The sequence below is a fragment of the Eufriesea mexicana genome, unplaced genomic scaffold (assembly GCF_001483705.2).
Source record: "Eufriesea mexicana isolate 0111107269 unplaced genomic scaffold, ASM148370v2 scaffold5504, whole genome shotgun sequence".
Classification (NCBI taxonomy): domain Eukaryota; kingdom Metazoa; phylum Arthropoda; class Insecta; order Hymenoptera; family Apidae; genus Eufriesea; species Eufriesea mexicana.
The window spans coordinates 162,099-172,372 of NW_016913469.1; the positions used below are offsets into that span (position 1 = coordinate 162,099).

The window sequence follows — 10,274 nt, forward strand, 5'->3', positions numbered from 1 at the left end:
GGGAGGGTAACAGGAACATTTTTGCACGGCAAATTCAGCCAAGAGCGGAAGTAAATGGGGGCCAACGCGAGTGCACTCGACGCGGGACGTACGATCTTGTTTTAATCGCCGCCGGTCGCAATTAAAATTTCGTCTCGTCGAAAATGTTTCTTATTCGGCTCTCGAAACCGCCTCGTCGAGCGAGGATATTAATTAGGCAGCGCTAACATCGCCAAAGTACCGGAAAAACACGCAGAATTATCGATATCGTTAGCAATCTCGATCATTTACCAGCCACGAAAATTATTCGATTTTTCATTTCCGATCGACCAAATATTACCGATAATTTTCAATTGCATGTCCCTTTCGTTGCATTTCTCATTTAACTCGGCGAATTACTCGTTTAATATTCGGACGGTGGAACAAACTCGCAAACACGGGAAGAAAACAACCCCCTTCCGGGCAACCACCAGCACGAGGATTCGCGAATCGGAACAAATAGAATCGCCGCAGCGGATCCCGAGCACGGAAGCACGTCTACCGGCCGGAAACGGAACCGATCCCGATCCGCCGAAAAGCAAGGCCGATGGTAATTGGCGGTAAAAATTCGTCGCCTGGATGGAGCGGAAACGCCGACCGGTGGCGTCCGGGGGTGTCCGCGAGGTCGCGCGAGGACACCAGGTCGGGATTATCGAGATGGAAATTTCGTTGCCTCTGTACGGAAACGTGCCGGAGAATCAACGGAGCGTGGCAGTGTGGGTGAGCAGGAAGAAATGGCACAAAGGCGACGACGTCGGCCGCGGAATCATGGCGAAAGAGCCCCCGGGTGCAAGCGTCGTTCGGAACTTTGATCGTAAAACAGCGCCGGACTTCTCGGACTAGCTGGAGCGTCCGTCTTGAACGTCTGCCAGATCGGTTATGCTTGAATAAATTTACGTGTCGAACCGCCATCGTTCCGCAATCCTTCTGCCATCCTTTGCTCATCCTTCTGCCACTCGGCTTCCGCCATCGCGCGGTCTACGAGCCGAGGCCAGCCGCGAATAGTCGCGAGGAGGTGTGAAACGAGACGAGGGTGTAATTCCCGATGGCAGACAAGCGCGACGAGTTTCGAGTTCGAAACGATGACCCGATGTGATCGGGGACACGACAGGGGTCGTAAAACGAGGGTTAAATGGAGGATGACTCGTTTTTAATTCTCTCCCATCGATGACACGGGTTTGCGAAGCTGCGCGAGAGCTACACGAAGCTTGTTCGAATTTTCTTCGTGGTTATACGCGTCGCTTCTGTCCGTTAGATCCACGCATACGCTGACAGGATTGGGAGCTTTATTCGTGGCGCGAGGAGACAAGGAGAAAACGAAAGTATCCGTTGAAAGTAGATAATTGACTGTCTCCAACGGCTAGGTACGAGTACAGAGACGCGTCTGACAGGTTCTCCGCGCGCGATATCAATTATAGATACGTTAGACCAGGCTCGTGAAACGAATCCGTCATCTCGTAAATTAGTCGAGCGTCGAGGTACGTTAATAGTCGAAGACGAGTCTAACATCTTTTCGTTGCTCATCTGGCCGCTCTCCGAGAATAAGACTCGACCTATTCGCTGTGACGGGAAGCAGCGATAACTCGTCGACTGCTTAGGTTACTCTGGTCACCGGGACAGAGCGAGTTGACACTCGCTGGAGAATTAGCCTGGACGGCCATTGATTAATTATAATCGGAAGTCCGTAACGAGTGACAGGCCGTGACGAGAGCTGTAGCGAAGCCTTGGTCAGAGTCAAACGGGGTTGATCGACGCATCGGTCATTAGAGGCCGCGAGACGAATTGCGCGTGCAACTGCAAGTTTCAGTCCGTTTCCAATACGGTAATTTATTAGCTCTGCCCGCTACACGGTTTCTTGCCGCGCGACCGCGAGTCGAGGAACATTAGGGAAGATGGATGGAGCGAAACCGCGGCGCGGAAAAATTAAGCGAGCGTGGAAACGTCGGCGGGCCGAGTGACTCGAAGACGAGGACGCCGGAGGTCCAAACTTGGCAAGAATCGGGAACCTTGAGCGACTCGAAACTGGGTTGTATTTTGTTTTCGCGCAGACGACTTCCTGTCCCGGAAATGCCCCTGCCGGCTGCTTTAATGGCGCCATTTGCCTCGCGCGTCCGTCTGCCAACGGCGAGTCCCCGGCTGACCATACTCTGCTCTCAGCCCCCGGTTTATAAGCGTGACTCGCGACGAAATTTCGTTCTGCTCTTCGTACACTCGATACATGTCCCGAAGCCTCGTTCGATTATAAATAAAACCAGCTACGATCGTGTTTGTAAACCAAGGTGGAGACAACCTAATTCCTAGTGGTTTTACGATGTCTGAGGCGAAGTAAAAGGGTAGCCAAAAGAGACTGTAAGCGTTTAAACGCGGCATAGTAAATCTTGACGATTAAAATACCGCGTTTAATTCGAAATCCTCCTCAGGTTCGTATAAACAGCATCAATACACGTACATCCTAAGGGAAAAGGCGATATTTCTGAACCGCGAACAGGATGCAATTAGTACACGCTATACGGAGGCCAAGTACGCGATCGTAGGAACGAATTATTCCTATTATCGATTAATATTACCGGGAATGCGATACACGGTGTCTCCTAAATAACCGAACCCCTTCGTCCGAATTTCAAACATCGTCAGAACGGTCATCTCTTCTTTTTCTTGGCAGACGTTAGGGGCAAAGCGCACGAAGGTGCTCGATCTTGCTCCCAGTCATCGTTCTCTAATCCCTCCCCCTACAGCTTCTTTATTTTCGATCACGCGAATTCTTAAGTCATCCTCGTTCTTGCTTTAAATACGTCGGCCGTGTCGGCCATTGTTATGACAAACACGGAGCGAAGCAACGTTTTGGCTTAACCGAGTGCAAACGCGGCGATAAAACGTTGGAGATGTATAAAGGTGTCGTCTCGATGGACCACGGTACAAAGTTATAGAATGCAGCCAGAAGTTAAATCGAAACGCTGGGACATCGTAAAAGAGGCTTGCCGTTAATTTACGGCGGTTAAATGACAAGGAAGACCGAGCACTTTTCGTCAACGACACGGCTGCACGGCCCACGGGATAGTCTTCCGGCGAGTCGGCAATTTACGAGGGCCAATTATCGACCTGCGCTGACCTATTTACCCGTGGAATGGTCCGACGCTCCTTAATGTCCCGAATCCCGTAATCTCGGCCGACATCGGGACTATGCTTCCGCCGATGAATCACGCACGCGATAAGGAAGCGGTTATAAAACGCGGAATGGACGAGGGAGAGGGGCTGGACCGGTTGGAGCAACAGATATTTCGAGAACGGGGGATGAAGCGTGCGGGTAATGTTCGAAATATCGCTTCGAAGTAGCCCTGTTAGAAGTCTGCTACGACTGCTCGTTCGAAGTATCGCGAACCTATATTCGTTACCAGCTAAACGCTGTCAACGCGCGATTAGCGCTGATTCTCGTTTCGCCGTCTCAATCCTGCGAGTATATCCACTCGATAAATTCGGAACTCGCAGGTTTATCGATGATTCCACGAACAGATGCCTGCAGAAGTGTACGCGCGTAATTTTCCTTCCCTTTCTTCCGTTAATCTCTGCTCCTCCATAGCTGCTGTCACTGGATTGACAGACAAACGCGAGAGGTGGCTTACGGATTTATCAGACCTCTGCGATCCTACGTTGGACTCGACGCTCCGTTTCGATTTAATTTGACGATACGTCGCTGTAGCCAGTTGGGCCGGAGAGGGTTAACGAAATTTGACCAAGTTTACGCGTCGAGAGACCACGCGTGTCTCCTCACGATCGGGATCTCTTCGAGGACTGCGGTTGACAGCTTCTTGCGTAAGATTGCGACGTTGGAACGATATATGGTGGATTCGAGTAATTTCCACGGGTACGTGACCTTCGAAAGGTCGAGCAGTTGGATTTTTTATAGGAAGAACATGGCAGAATGGCTGAGCTTCCTTTCAGTCCTCCAGCCTCCTGCCATTCCGGCCTCTCCGTCGCCGTATCTCTTTTTCTGCTACATTTCTCTGTGTTCCATCCACTTGTAGTTCGTCTTTCATTCCCTTTATCGCTTGCCCGTCTCGGCGAATCAAAGACCGCGGTCGTAAAAATGGAGATTCCTGCTCAACGACAGGGCGCCGTATCGATAAGGAAAATCAAATTGTAATTCCTCGTACGTGCACGAGCACGCCGTCGACATGGTCGATAAGACGAAAGAGGAAGGTACTTACGATACGGTGTATAAAGATCAGCTGCTTCCTTGTTTCCTGCTTTTCTTTTCCTTCTCGATCCGGCGAGGAGCGCGGTTATGGTATCGATTCCGATTCTTAAAATGGAGTCAGATCGAATCCCTGCTACAAATTGTTTCGAGAATTTCACGTTTCTTAAAATAAATTCCTCCTATCCTGGAACGATTATCCTGTCGAATTCGCATCCGAAAATTTCAAAATGGACGCAGAGTATCGAACGCAAGGGTGTCAGGGGGGAGTCACTGTTGTGAAACTAGCAGGAAACTGTCAAGGAACGAGAAAATTGGAACGTTTTAGGTATTTAGTACCGCGTTAAATTCCGAAATGACTTCCACTGATGCTAGAACCGTAATAGCGGCATCCTCGATTAAAGCATCAAACCACAGTCGACGTTTCTTACGCGATCTGTCACCAGATCTATTTCCAACGATGCGAAGCTTCCTCGAGAGGGACGGAAACGCAGAAGCGGCAGTAGCTCGATGAAAAAAGCGACTAGGAGGGCACGTCCATCAAAACCTTCTTCCTGTTTCGTGTATTCGTTAGGTCGGCGCGGGCTAACGAAAAGAATCGAGCGAGTTAAAACCCCGGCGATGGGACAGGGCGACAGAAAGCTCGGCCCTGGGTCGTTCTACGAGCGGAAGTATGTCGGGTGATTGATGGCCGACCGATTGTCAGTGGAAGCGAACGCGCAGCAGCCCCAACGATAATTCACGTCTTTGCTTTCTCTCCCTTTCTCCCTGCTTTCACCGTCGCCGTCTCCTCGTCTTCGTCGCTGCCTCTCGGTCCCTCCCGTGACCGACACGCGCCAGGGGTGTTAAAAATAGGGAACGGCGGAGATTAGGTGGCCCCGGAGTTGTCAGACATCGGCGGCATCGGGTAACAAGAGGCAGCGAGAGAGCGAGACGAAAGTCCTCGCCGAGTGACGCGTGTTGCTCGTGTTTCCGCGCCGTTCCTCCTCGTCGTTACCGTTCGCCAGCCGAATCGTGACCGTGCTATTCTTCCTGGCCACCTCACCACGCTCGCGTAATTTTTGCCGCGCAATTTTTACCGCGTAATTAACCTGCCTCGCGTCATTCGTCACGCCGGATTTTAATTTAAACCGGTGATTCACGCGGTTACGAAGACGAAGCATCGGTGAGTCGAAGATGGAATCCTCGGAATGACCTGACTTCACAATGGAACTGTGCCTAGGTGTTAGACATAGACGAGAGTATAAAGCGAGTATAGGCGTAGATACGACAGGCAAAAATAGGTACAGATGTAGAACGAAAATCGAAGCTTGTAGTCGAGGCGTAGGCAGAATGCTCGAATGGTGTACAAATTGACGAAATGCTTGGAATAATATAATAAGAGACGAGACCTGGGTTCACGGCAGCATGAAATGTATGTAGCTTTAGACGGGTCCATGTTGAAAGACGTTGAATGCTGCACACGACACTGCGTGTCACTGCGTCAATCAGTGTCGGTCCACGATGTTACTATTAGGAACTGTTTCGGATTGCGTTCGACCTTTGAGTAGTTTCATTTTTAACACGGAGATTGGACCAGGAATGTCGTTTGAAAATGATGGAAATATCGGGAATAATTAACTAAATTGATACTTATTTAATTAATAATTAAATTACGAAGAAATTATGAATTTTTCTAAAAATTATTACAATGTCGGTAGATAAGTAATTCTGATTTTACGAATATATCTTTTTCCTGTACTGTGGCTATTTTTAATCGATGACCATTGGTCCACCTGCCATTGTCCATTAAATATTTTTACTCTCCACGCGAGAAAAGAAATGACACGCTTTAACAACGAAATACCGAGATAAATAGGCACGGTTTCAAAAAATTGCAAAAATCTTTGAAAGACATGTCGTACACTGACCTAATCTTCCACGATGAGTCCTCAGAGCATTTGGCATACAATGCAGCGAGTGATAGATACGTTTCTGTATCTCCTCTGATTCCAGAACGAAGATCGCGAGGATCGAGCGATAATATACCCCCGGTTACACATATGAACTTCTTGATCGATAGGTTAAACAATCCGCAATAATAAACGGACCTGCTCGTCGGGCGATTCAATATTTGTGCACGAAGGATGAGTCAGCGGACGCGAGAGCGAAGCGTTGGGATAAAGAGGATGGAAGAAGAGCAACGTGGGACGAGGGTATCGAGAAGACGATTAAGATCATCCGAGAATTTGATCTTTCTCCAATTAAGTCGAGACTTGGTCGAGCTATTGATCTACTCGCAAGTTTACCGCGTATTTGTCCCGAGTTGTCCTTATAGGGATTCGAGTAGACGAAGGTCTCGGTTGCGTGTGTCACCTTGGAATGGACAGTAATCTCGTTAATTATTTCCCCTTTCTAAAGTCGAAGAACGTATAAGTTAGGAATAATACTGATTAGGATGCAGAGAAAAGGTAAAAATTAAATTGATAAATTTTTAATAAATAAATAACCGGGAAAAATGATGAAATTTCGTTATGTACAGGAAACAAGTGCCAAGGTAAACCACGAAACGAAAATAGAAGTACTTTTGGGCAAGATATCTCTTTTCCTCTTCTTTCCTATGTACCCCGACGAAACATTCCAGTTCTATGTAAAACCGGTGGAAGATTTATCTGCGACGAATGAAATAGCCGGTTCGAACGCGATTTACTTGGCTGGTTATTTTCGTAGTAGTAAAATTGGAAAATCTGAGGTCGAGAACATCGAGAATTCCTTCGATTCATCGATTCGCTTTTAAATAGCGCCCGTTTATTTTTAACCGGGCGATTCTTTGCAAACAGTGCTATATCAAATTCCAATGATCCTTCGCCGTTGCATACTACGATAGGGAGACGTAACGTAACGCAGTGTCCGTGTAGAAGAAGACACGACCACCAAGGCGCGGATATATAGTAACGCGCGAAGACTGACGAGCGCGAAGCAGACAGTAGAAATGTTATGCATTAGTCAGCCAGAGGTACAATTGCGTCACGCGTATAGATAGATTTCCTGTTTCTCGATCTGTAACTATCTGACATCTAAATCCGAAGTCTCCTTCTCGAAAAAGAACTCGCGAAAATTCGCCAACCACTTCGAACGAGATGAAACGCGATTTATGTAACCTCTTACGATTATTTTTACCGATGCATATGTGACTTGACATATTTCTAAAAATATGTCTTTCAAAACATACGCGTACGCATAATATCCGCGAAATTTCGTGGCTCGGGAAAATAAAAATGCCGACTCTAGGGGTATATAAAATTTCAATGGGATACATGGACAAGTTTGCCAAAGGATGTCAAGGATCCATGAAATTCGCGAAGCGCGCATAGCCCCTAATTTATTACCCCATAACTGACACCATTAGCCATAGGACCGTAAACCTTTCGTCATTTCGTAGGATCTTCTCAATCAAGAAGCACGTGTCGCGACTCCTAATTTACAACTTCCAAGAACCATTTCTTCCAGTAAGATCGTTTCAATTCGGGGTGCCGAAAATCAGCCATCGTCGTGTCACCCGACGATTCCTTTGATTCGCAAAAAATTCCTCGACAAAGCAACCGTAAAAAGATTTATTTCTCGCCAGTCACGTCGACGGTGCGTGAACCTGACGATCGAATGCCAATTCGTTTACGGTTCCCGGTATCCAAGAAAGTGTCACGGTGCGCGGGGTACGTAGGGTACGAATAAATCCAACTCTCGGGTTCGGATTAATATTGTCTAATTTCGTTGTGGATTTGGGTATTTATAATAGTTTTAGCCGGTAGAGGGGTTACTGGTATTGTTGCGTCATGGGTCCTAGGGATGGCTATCTGATTCATTAGGGCTGTTTCAAAGGTCTGGGATTACTGACTAGCTATCTGATGGTACGTCGCGATGTGTCACAGGGCCAATGTTTAATGCCCCTGTGTGTTTGTTAGCTGCGTCGCAAAAGCTTCGATTAATCTCTAAAATCAAAATTAAAATTAAAAATGAGAAATTTATTTCGCGGGAATTACGTCGACGATACTAACGCGAGCCATTTGCCATTCCGAATATAGGAGAATATCTATCGGAAAGAAATTGCTCGCGAAAAGAAAGATGGGAAAGCGTATCGAGGTACGTAAAAGCTCGGTCTCGCACACGCTCGAGCGCGCGGCGCGTTTACTATTCGCGATCGAAGAGAGCATTAGGCGCGGCCAAGAAGCAGCGCGCGGGCGTTCGAACAATGAATGACGAAAGACGAGAACGAACTCGCGAGAGGCATTCTCGAAAGCACGGGACCGCGCGCGTGCATTGTCATGCTAATAGCGCGCGTACAGTGTCATCGATCATCGCTGCTTTGCCCGACACGCCTCCGTCTCGTTTTTTCCTCCCTCTCCCGCTCGCCCTTTCAAACATTTTCCTCCCCCGGTCCTTTGTCCGGGCATTTTGCCGCCGGTGTTTCCTTAATAACGTAACCCGACACACACGCCGCGCACACACAGCCGAGCAGCTTTTAAGCACCGCGTAATCACGCAGTCGTTCCGCTAACGTCCTTTCCAGCGTTCGAGCTTCACAGGGACGCGTGGCTGGCTTCGTGAAAGCTCTTCGTGGACGAAACATGGGAAAGAAGGCGAGAGAAGGGAGATTAGAGGTGAAGATTCAATTTCGAACTGACGGTGTTTGCGCTTTGTGAACCAGCTTGCCTGTTACACCGGAGTTTGGATAGATTTTAGCCGCGAGTACAAGCGGCTGCAAGAGGAATATTTCTAACGCGGCAAATTATTCGCGTGGATTTTTTCCGAGGCGTAGACACCAAGAGATGAACCGAGAAGTGTGCGTAATGTCTAAAAAATTTTTATTCCTCCGAATTTCGCGAAATATAGTCTCCGATAGTTGGAGTGAAAAATATCGAGCAGGAAATATTTCGAATTTTCGAAGAATTTTTATTCCTTCGAATTTTATAGAATACGGAACACTTTGCTATGAGTCAATGATGCTATTATAAGAAAAATACCTATAACGTTGGAAGAATTTGCATTTATTTAAATATTCGAAAATATAGTCTAGGGTAGTGAATCGAGGTTATAATCAAGGAAGAAGTATCGACAATTTCCAAAGAATTTTTATTTATTCGAATTTTCAAAAACACGAAGCTCCATTGAGATCTGAGATCGTGGCTGGAGAAGAAATATTTCGAATTCTCGGAGAATTTTTATTCCTTCGAATTTTACAGAATACGGAACACTTTGCTATGAGTCAATGATGCTATTGAAAAAGAAATACCGGCCCCGTTAGAAAAATTTGTATTTTTTTAAATATTCGAAAATACAGTCCAGCGAATCTAATAGTAGCGAATGAATTCATGGTAGCGAAAGAATTTTTGTTTACTCGAATCTTCGAAAACACGAGGCTCCATTGAGACCTGAAAACGTGGCCGGAGAAGAACACTGCTAGCGTTCAAAGTACCTTCGTTTATACAAATTTCTTGTAGAAGCATTCGTAAGATTCGAGAAAATTTATATTCACTAAAATTATCACAGTTTGGAATATAGTGTCCGGTGATAAATCGGGAAAGTGGTTATACGAGAACTACTGGTAACGTTTGAAGAATTTCAGGTTACAGCGAATTTAGACACCCTCCTACAAAGAGACACACATTTCTTGGAAGCGGGAGCAGAAATCGGTGTTTTGATTCGGAGAGGTGAATAACACGCGTACATTGGGTAAGCCTAAAGGCAATGCTATTGCAGAAACGTAGACTAGGTTCCAAAGACGTGCATAACCGATCGTAATCGCGCTCCTGCTCCGCGCAGCTATCCACTTTTACAACTTTATTACACGCTTCCCGTGATTATGTAGGTTATAAATTACGGGACACAATGTGCCTGGGAATAGAAAAAATCATTTCGCGTTACTGACCATTATAAAGCGTTATAAGACTCGATAAAGTAAATTACGCCGAGAACGATTTTCCTATATCCATAGTCAGGGCTATAGAGCTGGAATACCCGGTTGGTGTACCGCGGGCCCCGGTAATACATGGAAACAACGATTACGGCGTAACGTGCTGATTGTAGGG

General features: G+C 46.9%; 1 protein-coding gene across 1 annotated transcript in view; it reads right to left on the reverse strand.

The window, feature by feature from the left end:
- The window catches only part of LOC108552125 (uncharacterized), a 180,400-nt gene that overhangs the window by 147,999 nt on the left and 22,127 nt on the right, over positions 1-10,274 (reverse strand). The window lies entirely within an intron of this gene.